A 15,727-nucleotide genomic window follows, 5' to 3' on the forward strand; every position below is an offset into this window, starting at 1 on the left:
CCTGGGTTAGGCGGAGGCAAAAGATCTCACAGGCTGAACCTTGGACCACATCTGACGGATAAAGGTTAATAAAGAGAAATGTGAAGTGCTGTGGAAGGCCCAGTGGAGGAGTACGTGGTGAGGACAAAGCCCAGTGAGGGGGGAAGAGGAGGCTTCAGGTCACCAATGTGATGGGCTTGCCAAAACAGACTAATTTAGTTCCGGGCTGCTGAAACAGCAGAGCCAAATCAGAGGAAATGATTAACCCACTTGCTCTGCCTGGCTCAAGCCACACAGAGGGTAGGAGTCAGCTCTGAAAGCCACGTTTTTGACGGGAGTGAATCAGTCAGAGTCGAGTACAGAAAACAAATGGTCCTAGATATTCTTAAGGAGAAAGGAGTTTAATACATGGATATAAAGTACTATAAAATTGTTAAAGGGTTGCAGGAGCGGGAGTCAGGAGGTTGCTACTGGAACTGCTGAGTTCAAGAACACAGCTGGGGTGGCCAGCCAGGCATGAAGAAGCCACTTGAATTCAGCTGCTTCTTGAACTCATGAAGCTGGCAACTTGACACTGAAATTCTGGTTCAGCCACCCATGCTATCAGTACCCATGCTCTACCTCCTTGCTTGTTAGCACAAACAGCCAAAAGATTAAGAGGCTGACCTCCATCTTGCTTCCTTTTTCTCTGAGTTCATATTTAGGAACTTAATTTGCAACTAGAATCCTGCAGCAAGGGAGTCTTTGAAATAGGTTTCAGCTTCTAGTTACAGGAAGCCATACCAGAAGCAGATGGGAAGGGATGCTGACTGCCACCAACCTTATCTGCCGGGGGGAGATGGAGAAGTCAGTGTCCAGAGGGGTGCTGTGAGGAACGGGACTATGACATGGAGAGACTTAGGTATGTGGCTAATGCTCAGACTCAGCTCTTTTTTTTTTTTAAAGAGAAGGTGACTACTTAAAAAACATTTTTTTAAACATCTGTGTTTTTTATTAATTTTTTATTTTTATTATTATTATTTTTTTTGCGGCACGCGGGCCTCTCACTGTTGTGGCCTCTCCTGTTGCGGAGCACAGGCTCCGGATGCGCAGGCCCAGTGGCCATGGCTCACGGGCCCAGCCGCTCTGCGGCATGTGGGATCCTCCCAGACTGGGGCACGAACCCACATCCCCTGCATCGGCAGGCGGACCCTCAACCACTGCGCCACCAGGGAAGCCCCTTTTATTATCTTTTAAATTTTATTTTTTGGCTGCGTTGGGTCTTCATTGCTGTGTGCGGGCTTTCTCTAGTTGCAGCGAGAGGGGCCTACTACTCGTTGCAGTGCATGGACTTCTCATTGCGATGGCTTCTCTTGTTGCGGAGCACAGGCTCTAGGTGTGCAGGCTTCAGTAGTTGCAGCACGCAGGCTCAGTAATTGTGGCATGCGGGCCCTAGAGCGTGCGGGCTTCAGTAGTTGCAGCATGTGGGCTCAGTAGTTGTGGCTCGCAGGCTCTAGAGCACAGGCTCAGTAGTTGTGGCACACAGGCTTAGCTGCTCCGTGGCATGTGGGATTTTCCTAGACCAGGGATTGAACCAGTGTCCCCTGCATTGGCAGGTGTATTCTTTTTTTTTTTTTTATAATTTCTTTTTTTTTTTTAAATTTTTATTTATTAATTTATTTATCTATGGTGGTGTTGGGTCTTCGTTTTTGTGCGAGGGCTTTCTCTAGTTGTGGCGAGCGGGGGCCACTCTTCATCGCGGTGCGCGGGCCTCTCACTATCGTGGCCTCTCCCGTTGCGGAGCACAGGCTCCAGACGCGCAGGCTCAGTAACTGTGGCTCACGGGGCCAGCTGCTCTGCGGCATGTGGGATCTTCCCAGACCAGGGCTCGAACCCGTGGCTCCTACATTGGCAGGCGGATTCTCAACCACTGCGCCACCAGGGAAGCCCCGGCAGGTGTATTCTTAACCACTGTGCCACCAGGGAAGTCCACCAGACTCAGCTCTTCAAGGTTCTTCTGAGGCAGTGGGAGCAGCTCAGGTGTGTGGTGCTTGTGCTGGGGGCCAGGGACAGTGGAGGAAGGAAGATAGAATCCAGCTCTCTCTGAAAATGAGAAAGGAGGAAGTTTACACAGCAGCTGGGACATCCGTTAGGGAATACATGGTAAAAATGGGCCTTGGATGGCTCATTCGGGACAGGTGATCCTTATATTTCTTTGAGCACTGGGATGTGGTTATCAGAACCACTTCTATGGCAAGGCCAGGCTTAAAGTGCACATTTTCCATGCTCTTGTCTGGCTTGTCCCCATTTGTATCTGATCCTGGGTACCGGGCACTTGTAGCATACTTGATCTCCGTCCAGCAGAGATGTGAGCAGGAAATCTAAGTGCCTCTTGTTTTTCTTTACCTAAGCTGTTGTGAAATCAGGTATGTGACTCTGCATCAGAAAAAAAATAATATCCTGATCTGTCTCTGGGAAAAGAATTCCTAGTGTGCTTATGGCTTAAAATGTGTTTTCATGCGTACTTTTTAGATTCTGGTGGTTTTGACACCTTGAGGCTTAATTTCCAGCAGTGATTAGATCACAGCATGTGACCTGGCCTCTGAAGAGCCTCTGTCCTAGTGGGGAAGCAGCTTTCTTTAGTCACTCACAAAGAGGAGTGATATTGATGGGGAAAAGCCTAGGATGATAAATATACAATTGGTCCTTGAACAACATGAATTTGAACTGCCCGGGTCCACTTATACATGGATATTTTTCAATAGTAAACACTACAGTACCATGCAAGTGGTTAGTTGAACCTGCAGATGTACGGATATGGAGGGCTGACATAAATTATCTGTGGATTTTTCAACTGCATGGTCAGTGCCCCTAACCCTTTGCATTGTTCAGAGGTCAGCAGTATACTTGTCCTGGGTGACAACAGGTATACTTCACTAATTGTAGGTGATGCAGTCCCAGAGGTTGACTGAAACGCAAGTTTCTGTTCGTCAAGGGGTTTGGGGTCAGAAGGCTCAAAAGAGGGCCTTTTTCAACAAGTCTCGTGAGAGGGTGCCTAACACAGTGCCTGGCATATAAGCGCCGGTGTCTGTGGAATGAATCATAGTGCATGAGCTGCACCTTCTTTCCTTGGCAGAGCTATTAGGCAGTAAACACTTGTAGAATAATGGGATCGTACTAGGTTTTTCCTAGCTCTAAAACCCCATTTATTTACTGATCCATTCACAGAGGATTCCTTGATCCAACCAAGTTATTTGCCATAATGTTGCTTGATGACCTCTTTGAAGAAAAAGAGACTGTGGGCTAGATGCTTGTACCTTTAATAAGATTTGCAGTTCGTGGAATAACTTACGGGTGTTAACAGAATGAAGTCTGTTCCCTGGAGGGAAGTTTCTGTGGCCCTGACCTGCTGGACATTTAACAGTGATGAAGTCAAAGAAGGTGTATTTAACATACCTGCAGAGGACCCAACCTGGAAATAGCTAATTAGGTAAAAATTTTTAAAGTGCCTTCTTTTAAGTGCCTTCTTTATTTTGATATAATGTCACACTTAGAAAATATTTGCAAGAATAGTACAAAGAACTTCTGTATATCCTTTACCCAGATGCTCCAACTGTTCATGCGTTGTCCTATTTATTATTTGCTTTATATATTTATATATCTCTTTTTGAACCATTTGGGACAATTTGAGAAAAGCACCCTACCCTTTTTATCTTAAGTACTTCAGTATATATCCTAAGAATAAGGACTTTCTCTTCCATAAGCACATTACACTTATCAAAAGCAGGAACTAGAGCAATGATATAATACCAGTATCTGGCCCACAGCTCATATTCAGATTTTGCTGATCACATCTCTTTGGTCTTACTTAACCTAAAACACTTCCTCAGTCTTTGCCTTTCGTAACCTTGATATTTTGAAGAGTAAATCAGTTATTCTGTAGGGTGTCCCTCTATTTAAGTTTGTCTGGTGTTTCCTTGTGATTGGATTCAGGATATACGTTTTTGGCAGGGAATTCACAGGCATGGTGCTGTGTCCCAAGTGCATCACAGTAGATGGTTTATCTTGGTTTATCTTGTTCTCGCTGATAACTTACTCCTTGGTTAAGGTTATGTTCTCTCCACTGTGAAGTTACTACTTTTCTTTTTGTATTTACTAAGTAACTTGTGGAAAGATACTTTGAGCCTCTAAATGTCCTGTTCCTCATCAGACTACTACCCATAAGTTTTAGCCTGGATTGATCATTTTTGCTGAATCAGTTATCAGGATGGCTGCAAAATGGTGAGTGATTTTCTAACTAACTCCCATAATTTCTTATACAGTTATCATGGTATTCTATTATGTGGAGAAGCTTTCTTTTCCATTAAAAATTTTGTGTTCATTTAGTTATCAGTATGGACTCATAGATTCTTATCCTATGAACATTGTTATCATTTATTTTGATACTCAGATTGTACCACGTTTGGTCAATCTGAGTTCCTTCAAGCTAGCTCCTGTATCCCCATCATTTTAAGGGTGCTTCCTTAATTTCTGCCACAAGATATTCTAGCCGTCTTGTACTTCGCCTGCTCCAGCCCTGGAATCAGCCTTTTATCCAAGGAGCCTGGATAGGTGGCAAATGATGGGCCCAAACCAAGAGGTGAAATACCATCCTGACAATTAAGACAGGGCCTTCGGCTGCACTCAGGCAAGTACTGGTTTCTGAGCAGGGGTGACAGTTGTCTTGTGAGTCACTCAGATTGCACCAGAGGGCCATACTAGGCTTGACTGCATTTTAAAAGGACGATAATCATGGAGAATGGGTTCCAGAGCCCCACGGCCATAACTGCACCCTGCAAAGTTCTGGACAGGAAGGGAGAAAGAACTAGTGGGATGAGGGTGTTCATATCAGGAGACTACTCAGGGTTGGAACAAGCCCAGCAGGCCCCATGTGAGTCCACCATGAGGAACCATTTGGAGAAGAGACTTTCTCTGTGCTGATGGAAGGAAGGAAAGGGAAGAAGGTGGGTCCAGGGCTGTTGCTGAGGATAGTGTAGGCTCATGTGCTTTTCCAAGACCCAGCTCTGGCTCTTGTCTGGTCTGGCCACAGCATGCCCACCATTCCCTATAGTCAGGGTCTCCTCTGGCTACAAGGGGCAGTGGCCTCAACAGGATTGGGAGGTCTGGATGATGAAGTTGTATTGGTCTTTTTTTTTTTTTTTTTAAATTGAGGTATGGTTGATTTACAATGTTTCAGGTATAGAGCAGTGATTCAGTTACTATATATATATATATATATATGTGTGTATATATATATATATATGTATGTATATATATATATATTCTTTTTCAGATTCTTCTCTATTATAGGTTATTACAAGATACTGAATGTAGTTCCCTGTGCTATACAGTAGGTCCTTGTTGTTTATTTTATATATAGTAGTGTGTATCTGTTAATCCCAAATTCCTGACTTTTCTCCCCTCCCCCCATATTGGTCTTTGCTGTGCTTGTACACTTCTATCAGCAGGCATCAATATTTGGGCCTGACTGGCCAGCAGGGAAGGCCAGGGAGGCCACAGTGTAAGCTGCTTGGGTGGGGGGCAGCTGAGACCTGTGAGCTCTGCACAGGGGTTAAACTTTCACCTGTGGGAAGTCACCCTGCGGAGGGGACTTAGCTACTGCAGACTGAATCAAGCGACCCCAGGGAAGCACAGCACCATTAGAAAATCCTATCTTCTGATCCATAATTGCTGCACGTAAGAGCTGGGACATACCTCCTGAGGCACAGGATGAGACTCCTAAACTCTGCCTTCTTTGGGCTCTCCCAGAGCCACTGGAGTGGATCTGGAAAAATGACCAGATGGTGAGGAGACAGTCTCCAAACTGGTATGTGTGAACGGAGGGCAGGAGCAGGGTGGATCCCAGGGGGATAAGGATGCTGTCTGTAAATCTCTGGAGAGTTGCCACAGACAGAGGGAAAAGATGTCCTTTGGGGGCTCCAGAAGATAGAAATACTAGGAATGGGGTTGGGTTTGTTTCCTTATCCATCCATCTATATGTCCAACACTTAATGAGTTTGCTGGGTGTTAGGTATAGAGGATCAACAGTGCATGACCTCACAGGGCATGGGAGAGGGGGGAATCAGACACATCAACAGACTTTTTCAATGCAGAGGATTTCAGTGCCACCATGGGGATAACACAGGTGGGTAGGTGGGTAGGAGAGCATGGAGGAAGGGCACATAACTAAGATTTGAAGAGATTAAGGGAAGTGTTCCATGGAATGATGAAGTAGGATCCTGAAGTATGGGTAGGATTTAGGCAGGGAGACAGATTTTTGGCTCAATCAGATGGAGTAGGTTCTCTTGGGCGGGTCTGGCCTGTGTGGGAGAGCAAACCCTGCACAGTCAACCAATGCAGGCTACTCAGAGCAGTCTCCTTCCAGATGCTTCCCCAACCACGGAAGAGCAAGGGTAGGATAGGTGTTCTGTGTTCCTCCCACTTCTGCCTCCAAATGACTTGGCGGAAGATGGGCACTATATGTGTGTGTGTCCCAGCTGTTCCTATTACAGAAGCCCTAGATAACAGCCTTACTCATATGTCTTCTGTATACAAGCTCTTAACATTTGATAGGGAACGTTCAACTACTGGCCTTGACAGGCATCACCACTCAGAACTCAGTTCCTTCTGGGGAGAGCAATCGAGATGGCGGAGTAGTAAGATGTGAAGCTCACCACCTCCTTTCACAAATACATCAAAAATACATCTACATGTGGAAAGGTTCTCACAGAATATCCACTGAATGCTGGCAGAAGACCTCATACCTCTGAAACAGCAAGAAAATCTATAAGTGGGTAGGACAAAAAGGAAAAAAGTGAGAAAGGAATCAGGATGGGACCTGGGCCCCTGGGAGGGAGCTGTAAAAGAAGAAAGGTTCCTGCACCCTTGGAAGTTCTTTCGCTGGCAGAGAGATCAGCTGTTATAAGAGGGAGCTTCAGAACCTTGGAGTAGAGCACAACAACCAGTCTGCAGCAGCTAGAACGGAGAGAGAGCTGCACAGACGGTCAGTGCCACTGCTTTGCACTTCCCAGCCTGAGATGCGTGTCTACTGGTACGGGCAGGGGCTGGATGAAGAAGCTCGGGCTTTGGCGATCAGACCTGGGGAGAGGACTGGGGTGGGCTGTGCAGAAACAGCCTGAAGCGGTCGGAGTCTGGTGCAACCCTACCTGAGGCTGTATGAGGAGGAAGCCTGGGCCGCCTTAGAGGCCAGGCACCATTGTGTGGGCAGTGTGCAAGGGGAGGGGCAGAACCTGCCATTACAGCCTTTTCCCCTGTGCAAGCTCTCAGCGGAACACTTCTTACACTCACTGCAGGAGCCGTCTCGAGCTGCTGACTCTGCCCTCCCGGGGAGCAGAGTTGCGAGCTGCCTCTGCTCCCATGGCATGCTCCAGGGCCATGCATGAGCTGCCACTGCCACTGAGAGTCCCACAACTGGGCACCAGCCGCCACATCTGCACACCCCGTTAAGGGGGTAATGGCCAGCAAGCGCTGAGGAAAGAGGCAATAGTCAGCCATACTAAGAACAGCCCTTGAACCAAAAGTGTTAAACCCACACAAGCTACACAGGGATGCCCCCACATATAAAGAGCCTCCTAAGACCACAGTAGATAATTGTTTCTCCTAAAGTCACAGAATAAGAGAAATACAAGTAAAATGAAGAAGCAGAGGAGCCACTCCCAGTTAAAAGAAGACCAAGAGAATTCCCCTGAAAGAATAATGAAACAGACCTCTTTAGTCTAACAGACACCAATTTCAAAAAGACACTGATTTCAAAAAGATAATAAAAACATTGAAGGAATTAAGGCTATCGACAAAAATGCAGAGCACTGTAAAAAGGAACTGGAAACTATACAGAGGAACCAATAAAAATTAGAAAACTCATTTACTGAGACAAAAACTGAATTAAAGGCAATGAACAGAATAAATAATGCAGAACGAACACGCAACCTGGAAGACAGAATAATGGAAATCACCCAATCAGGACAGCAGACAGGAGGCCAAATGAATAAAAATGAAAGCAATATAAGAGACCTAATGGGATAATACAAAGCATGCCAATCTAGGCATAATAGGGAATCCAGGAGGGGGAAAAAGAGTAAAGGGGATTGGAAATGTATTTGAAGAAATTATGGCTGAAAACTTCCTAAACCTAAAGAAGGAAACATCCAGGTACAGGAAGCACAGAGGGTCCAAAACAAAGTAAACCCAAAGAGACCTACACCAAGACATTTTATAATAAAAACGGCAAAAATTAGACGATTCTAAAGGCAGCAGGAGAAAAAGAGTTAATTACAAGGGAAGCCCCATAAGGCCATCAGCATTTCTCTACGGAAACGTTTCAGGCCAGAAGGGAGTGGGAAGATATATTCAAAGTCCTGAAAGGGAAAAATCTGCAACCTAGAATACTTTACCCAGCAAGATTATCATTTAGAATAGGAGAGAGAAAGAATTTCTGAGACAAGCAAAAACAAAGAGAATACAGCAATACTAAAACCTATCCTAAAGAAAATATTGAAATCTTCTCTAAATAGAAAAGAAGAATATATAGGAAAGAGAAAATCACAATTGGAGAGAAAATCACCTATAAATAAGCCAGTACACAGATTTTTAAAAAATCAAATTTCTGTGAACGTGATGATAACCACAATGAACAGCAAAAGGATGAACATGAAGATGTAAAAGAGGACAGCAAAATCATAAAATGTGGTGGAGGAGAGTCAGAAAATGTAGATTTTTTTTTCATTTCCTAGAATGTGTTTGAGCCTCTATGACTACTAGTCTAAGGCAAGGAGATAGAAGATGGGGTTAACATACTTGAAAAACAGGGTAACCACAAATCAAAAACATATGACAGATTCACAAAAACCAAGGAGAACATAAGTATAATACAGAAGAAGAACATCAAACCACAAAAGGAAAAACAGAAAGGGACAAAGAGGAAATATAAAATCAACAGGAAACCAAGGTTAAAATGGCAATAAATATGTATCTATCAATAATTATTTATTAGTGGACTTCTCCAATCAGAAGACACAGAGTGGCAGATTGGATTAAAAAAACAAGAGCTTACAATATGCTACCTAGAGGAGACCCACTTTAGGGCAAAGGACACACACAGATTGAAAGTGAGATAGAAAAATATTTCATGCAAATGGAAATGAAAAGAAAGTGGGGGTTGCAATACTCATATCTGACAAAATATACTTTAAAACAAGCCATAAAGAAAGATAAAGGACACTATGTAATGATAAAAGGATCAATACAAGAAGAGGATTTTACAGTCGTCAACATATATGCACCTAATATAGAAGCACCCAAATACATAAAATACTAACAGACATAAAGGCAGAAATTGACAATCATACAATAATAGTAGGAGACTTCAGCACCACACTTACACCAATGGACAGGTTTTCTAGACAGAAAATCAGTAAGGCAACAGAGATCCTAAATGATACAACAGTCAGAACTAATTGATATTTTCAGTACATTACACCCCCCAAAAATAGAATACACATTCTTTTCAAATGCACATGGAACATTCTCTAGGATTGACCACATATTAGGGCACAAAACTAGCCTCAACAAATTTAAGAGTATAGAAATTATCTCAAGCATCTTTGTGACCGTAAGAGCATGAAACTAGAAATCAACCACAGAAAAATCAGAAACAATTACATGGAGACTAAACAACATACTACTAAAAAAACCAATGGGTCAATGATGAAATCTAAGAGGAAATTTAAGAATACCTTGAGACAAATGACAATGAGAACATAACCATACAAAATCTATGGGATGCAGCAAAAGCAGTTCTTAGAGGGAAGTTCATAGCGATACAGGCCTTCCTCAAAAAAAAACAAGGAAAGTTTCAAACAACCTAACCTACCACTTAAAAAGAAATTAGAAATAAGAACAAACAAAACTGAAAGTCAGCAGAAGGAAGGAAATAATAAAGATCAGAGAGGAAATAGAGAATCTCAAAAATTATATTAAAAAATCAATAACCATGTGAAAACATCTGTCTAAATGTCTAAATATTTACAGAAATCCAAATTATCCATAAGGACAAAGAAGGACTTGCCTAAAGTGGAAAGACAAAAGTGGAGTCCCACAGGACAACAGTTATGACAGCACATTCTGCATATTTCATAAAAATAGAAAATATTTTGGCATGGAATGGGAAACACCTAAAAAAGAGTGCTTCCCAAAGGTTTCCTAAAGAGTGTATTAGGAAAACTCATTTCCTCCAAAGCATTATAAAAGAGCAATAGTAAGTCAAAAAAAAAAAAAATCAATAAAGCCAAGAGCTGGTTTTTTGAAAGGGTAAACAAGATTGACAAACTCCTGTCCAGGCTCATCAAGAAGAAAAGAGAGAACCAGAATAAGAAATGAAAAAGGAAAGATAATAACCAATACTGCAGAAATACAGAAAGCCGTAAGGGAATACTATGAACAATTATATGCCAACAAATGCTACAACCTAGAAGAAATGGACAAGTTTCTAGAAACATACAGCCCACCAAAAATGAACCAAGAAGAAATAGATAATTTGAACAGACTGATCACTAGAGGTGAAATAGAATCTGTAATTTAAAAACTCCCTACAAACAAAAGTCCAGGACCAGATGGCTTCACAGGCGAATTCTACCAAACATGCAAAGAACTTATACTGATCCTTCTCAAACTCTTCCAAAAAAACTGAAGAGGAAGGAACACTCCCAAAGACATTTTATGAAGCCTGATACCAAAACCTGACAAAGACACCACCAAAAAAGAAAATTACAGGCCAATATCCTTGATGAATTGATGAATATAGACGCAAAAATTCTCAACAAAATATTAGCTAACAGAATCCAACAACACATTAAAAAGATCATGTACCATAACCACATGGGAGTCATCCCAAGTTCACAAGAATGGTTCAACATATGCAAATCAGTCAATGTGATACACCACATAAACAAAAGACAAAAACCCACAATCATCTCAATAGATGCAGAAAAAGCATTTGACAACATTCAATATCCATTCATGATAAAAACTCTCACCAAAGTGGGTATAGAGGGAATATATCTCAACATAATAAAACCTATTTATGACAGACCCACAGCCAGTATAATACTCAACAGTGAAAAGCTGAAAGCCTTCCCACTAAAATCTGGAACAAAACAAGGATGCCTACTCTCACCACTTCTCTTCAACATAATATTGGAAGTCCTAGCCACAGCAATCAGACAAGAAAAAGAAAAGGTATCCAGACTGGAAGAGAAGAGGTAAAACTGTCACTCTTCGCACACGACACAATTCTCTCTCTATACAAAGAACCGTAAAGACTCCACACAAAAACTATTAGAATAAATGAATTCAGCAAGGTAGCAGGATACAAGATTAACATACAGAAATCGGTTGCATTTCTTTACGGTAACTATGAAATATCAGAAAGGGAATATAAAAAACTATACCTTCCAAAATCTCACCCCCCAAAATAAAATACTTATAGGAATAAACCTGACTAAGGAGGTGAAAGACTTATATGCTGAGGACTATAAAACAATAAAGTAAACTGAAGATGATTCAAAGAAATGGAAGGATATCCAATGCTCTTGGAGGAATGAATATTTTTAAAATGGCCATACTACCCAAAGCAATCTACAGATTTAATGTGATCCCTATCATATTACCCATGACATTTTTCACAGAACTAGAACAAATAATCCTAAAACTTATATGGAATCATAAAAGACCCAGAATTGCCAAAGCAATGATGATGAAAAAGAACAAAGCAGGAGGCATAACCCTCCCAGAGTTCAGACAATACTACAAAGCTACAGTAATCCAAACAGCATAGTATTGGCACAGGAACAGCCATATGGATCAATGGAACAGAGTAAAGACCCCAGAGATTAACTCACACCGCTATGGTCAATTAATCTTAGATAAAGAAAGAAAGAATATACAGTGGGAAAAAGTCTTTTCAGCAGTGTTGGGAAAGTTGGACAGCTGCGTGTAAATCAGTGAAGTTAGAACACACTCACCATACACAAAAATAAACTACAAATGGCTTAAACACTTAGACATAAGACTTGACCCCATAAAATTCCTAGAAGAGAATATAGGCAAAACATTCTCTGACATAAATCGTACCACTGTTTTCTTAGGTCGGTCTCCCAAGGCAACAGAAATAAAAACAAAAATAGACAAATGGGACCTAATCAAACTTACAGGCTTTTGCACAGGAAGCCATAAACAAAACGAAAAGACAGCCTACAGAATGGGAGAGAATATTTGCAAATGATGCAACTGGCAAGGGCTTAATTTCCAAAATACAAACAGCTCATACAACTCAACAACAGAAAAACAACCCAATCGAAAAACGTGCAGAAGACCTAAAGAAACATTTCTCCAAAGAAGAAATACAAATGGCCAATAGGCATGTGAAAAGATGCTCAACATTGCTAATTACTAGAGAAATGCATATCAAAACTGCAACAAGGTACCCACTCACACTGGTCAGAATGGCCATCATTAAAAACTCTAGAAACAAATGCTGGAGAGGATGTGGAGAAAAGGGAACCCTACTACACTATTGGTGGAAATGTAAGTTGGTACAGCCACTATGGAAAACAGTATTCCATTCCTCAGAAAACTAAAAACAGAATTACCACATGATCCAACAGTCCCACTCCTGGGCGTATATCCAGACAAAACTCTAATCCAAAAAGATACATGCAGCCCTATGTTCATAGCAGCACTATTCACAACAGCCAAGACATGGAAACAATCTAAATGTCCAGTGACAGATGAATGGATAAAGAAGATGCGGTACATATATAGAATGGAATACTACTCAGTCATAAGAGAATGAAATAATGGCCATTTGCAGCAACGTGGATGGACCTAGAGATTACCATACTCAGTGAAGTCAGAGAAAGACAAATACCACATGATATCACTTATAATGCAGAATCTAAAATATGACAAAATGAACCTATCTACAAAACAGAAACAGACTCATGGACATAGAGAACAGACTTGGGGTTGCCAAGGGGGAGGGGGTTGGGGGAGGGACAGTGGGAGGCTGGGGTTAGCAGGTGTAAGCTATTATATGTGGAATGGATAAACAACAACGTCCTACCATACAGCACAGAGAACTATATGCAGTATCCTATGATAAACCATAATGGAAAAGAATATAAAAAAGAATGTAGGGCTTCCCTGGTGGCACAGTGGTTGAGAGTCCGCCTACCGATGCAGGGGACGCGGGTTCGTGCCCTAGTCTGGGAAGATCCCACATGCCGCGGAGCGGCTGGGCCCGTGAGCCATGGCCGCTGAGCCTGTGCGTCCGGAGCCTGTGCTCCACAATGGGAGAGGCCACAACAGTAAGAGGCCCGCGTACTGCAAAAAAAAAAAAAAAAAAAAGGTGTGTGTATATATATATATATATATATGTGTGTATGTATGTATAACTGAATCACTTTGCTGTACAGCAGAAATTAACACAACATTGTAATTCAACTATACTTCAGTTAAAAAAACAAAGAACTCAATTCCTTCTGTAAAAAAGGGGCAATAGCCTCACCAGCTCAGTGCTTAATATACTACTGATGGGATATAAGATGATTTTAGTGGCATGGGGGTGTATCAGGATATATGAGGTTATGCTGACTTGGCTAAACTGCAGTAACAAATTTCCCCCAAATGTTTGGTTTCAACAAAGGTTTAGTTGCTTGTGATACTGTGAATATTTTCATTTTAACAGTTTAGTGTGTATTAGAACCACTAGCTTTTCATTTATAGTAGTGAAGTCTTTTTAGTTAAGTTCCTGGATAGGGTCCTGGAATGGAAAAAGGACACTAGGTAGTGACTAAGGAAATATGAATAAACTGTGGACTTTAGTTAATAATAATGTGTCTACTGGCCCATTAATTTTGACAAATGTACCATACTAATGCAAGGTGTTAGTAACAGGGAAGCTTGGCAGGAAGGGTAGTACGGGAACTCTCTACCACCTATCTCCTCACTTTTTCTATAAATCTAAAACTTATAGACAGTCTTCAATAAGGGGTGCTGGGAAAACTGGACAGCTGCATGTAAAAGAATGAAATTAGAACCTTTTTGTGTGTATGGTTTTAGAAAAACTGTAATGGATTAAAGACCTAAACGTTAAGACCTGAAACCATGAAACTCCTAGAAGAAAACACAGGCAGAACACACTTTGACATAAATCGTGCAATATTTTTTGGAGCTGTCTCCTAAGGCAAAGGAAACAAAAGCAAAAATAAACAAATGGGACCCAATTAAACTTAAAAGCTTTTGCACAGCAAAGGAAACCATAGACAAAACAACAACAAGACAACTTACTGAATGGGAGAAAGTACTTGCAAGTGATATGACCAATAAGGGGTTAATATCCAAAATGTATAAAAAGCTCATACAACTCAACATCAAAAAAATAAACAATCTGATTAAAAAATGGTCAGAAAACCTAAATAGACATTTTTCCAATGTCTATTTGGAAATGTCTGATACAGAAGATACAGATAGTTAACAGGCACATGAACAGATGGCTCAACATCGCTAGTCATCAGAGAAATGCAAATCAAAACCACAATGAAATATCACCTCACACCTGTCAGAATGGCTATCATCACCACAAATAACAAATGTTGGTGAGAACATGGAGAAAAGGGAACCCTTGTGCACTGTTGGTGGGAATGTATACTGGGGAAGCCACTATGGAAGACAGTATGGTGTTTACTCAAAAGACTAAAAATAGAACTACCATATGATCCAGCAATTCTACTCCTGGGTATATATCTGAAGAAAATGAAAACACTAATTTGAAAGATACATGCACCCCAGTGTTCGCAGCAGCATTATTCATCATAGCCAAGATGTGGAAACAACCTAAGTATCCATCAACAGATGAATGGATAAAGAAGATGTGGTCTATATATATACACACAATGGAATACTACTCAGCCATAAAAGATAATGAAATTTTGCCATTTGCAACAAGGATGCACTTGGATTCTGATTCACTTTGTTATAAAGCAGAAACTAACACACCATTGTAAAGCAATTATACTCCAATAAAGATGTTAAAAAAAAAAAGACGCACTTGGAGGGTATCGTGCTTAGTGAAGTAAGTCAGAGAAAGGCAAATGCTGTATATCACATGTGGAATCTAAAAAATAAACTAGTGAATATAACAAAGAACAACATGCTCTCATATATAGAGAACAAATTAGTGGTTACCAGTGGGAGGGGGAAGGGGGGGAGGGGCAAGGCTAGGGTAGGGGATTAAGAGGTATAAACTACTATGTATAAAATAAATAAGCTACAAGGATATATTGTACAGCACAGGGAATATAGCCAATATTTTATAAATGGAGTATAACCTTTAAAAATTGTGTATCACTGTGTTGTACACCTAAAACATACATTATACATCAACTATACCTGTTAATAAAAAGACTTAAGAGAAAAAATTCTAAAAAATAAAGTCTTTTTAATTAAAAGAGGATTTAAAGAAAAATATTAAGTACTAGCTTTCTCCTCAGCTGACATGTGGATATGGCAAACACTGTAAGATGCTAAGTGACTGAAGCTGGGAAAAATGTGGTCATGGATCTCATGTCATCCACACCAGGGACCTCACTGTTACTCTTCACAAAGCCCAAGGGGCAGGCAGGACTGCAACTACAGTCCCTGACTGACACATGAG

Source organism: Stenella coeruleoalba (assembly GCF_951394435.1).
Source record: "Stenella coeruleoalba genome assembly, chromosome: 7".
Classification (NCBI taxonomy): Eukaryota; Metazoa; Chordata; class Mammalia; order Artiodactyla; family Delphinidae; genus Stenella; species Stenella coeruleoalba.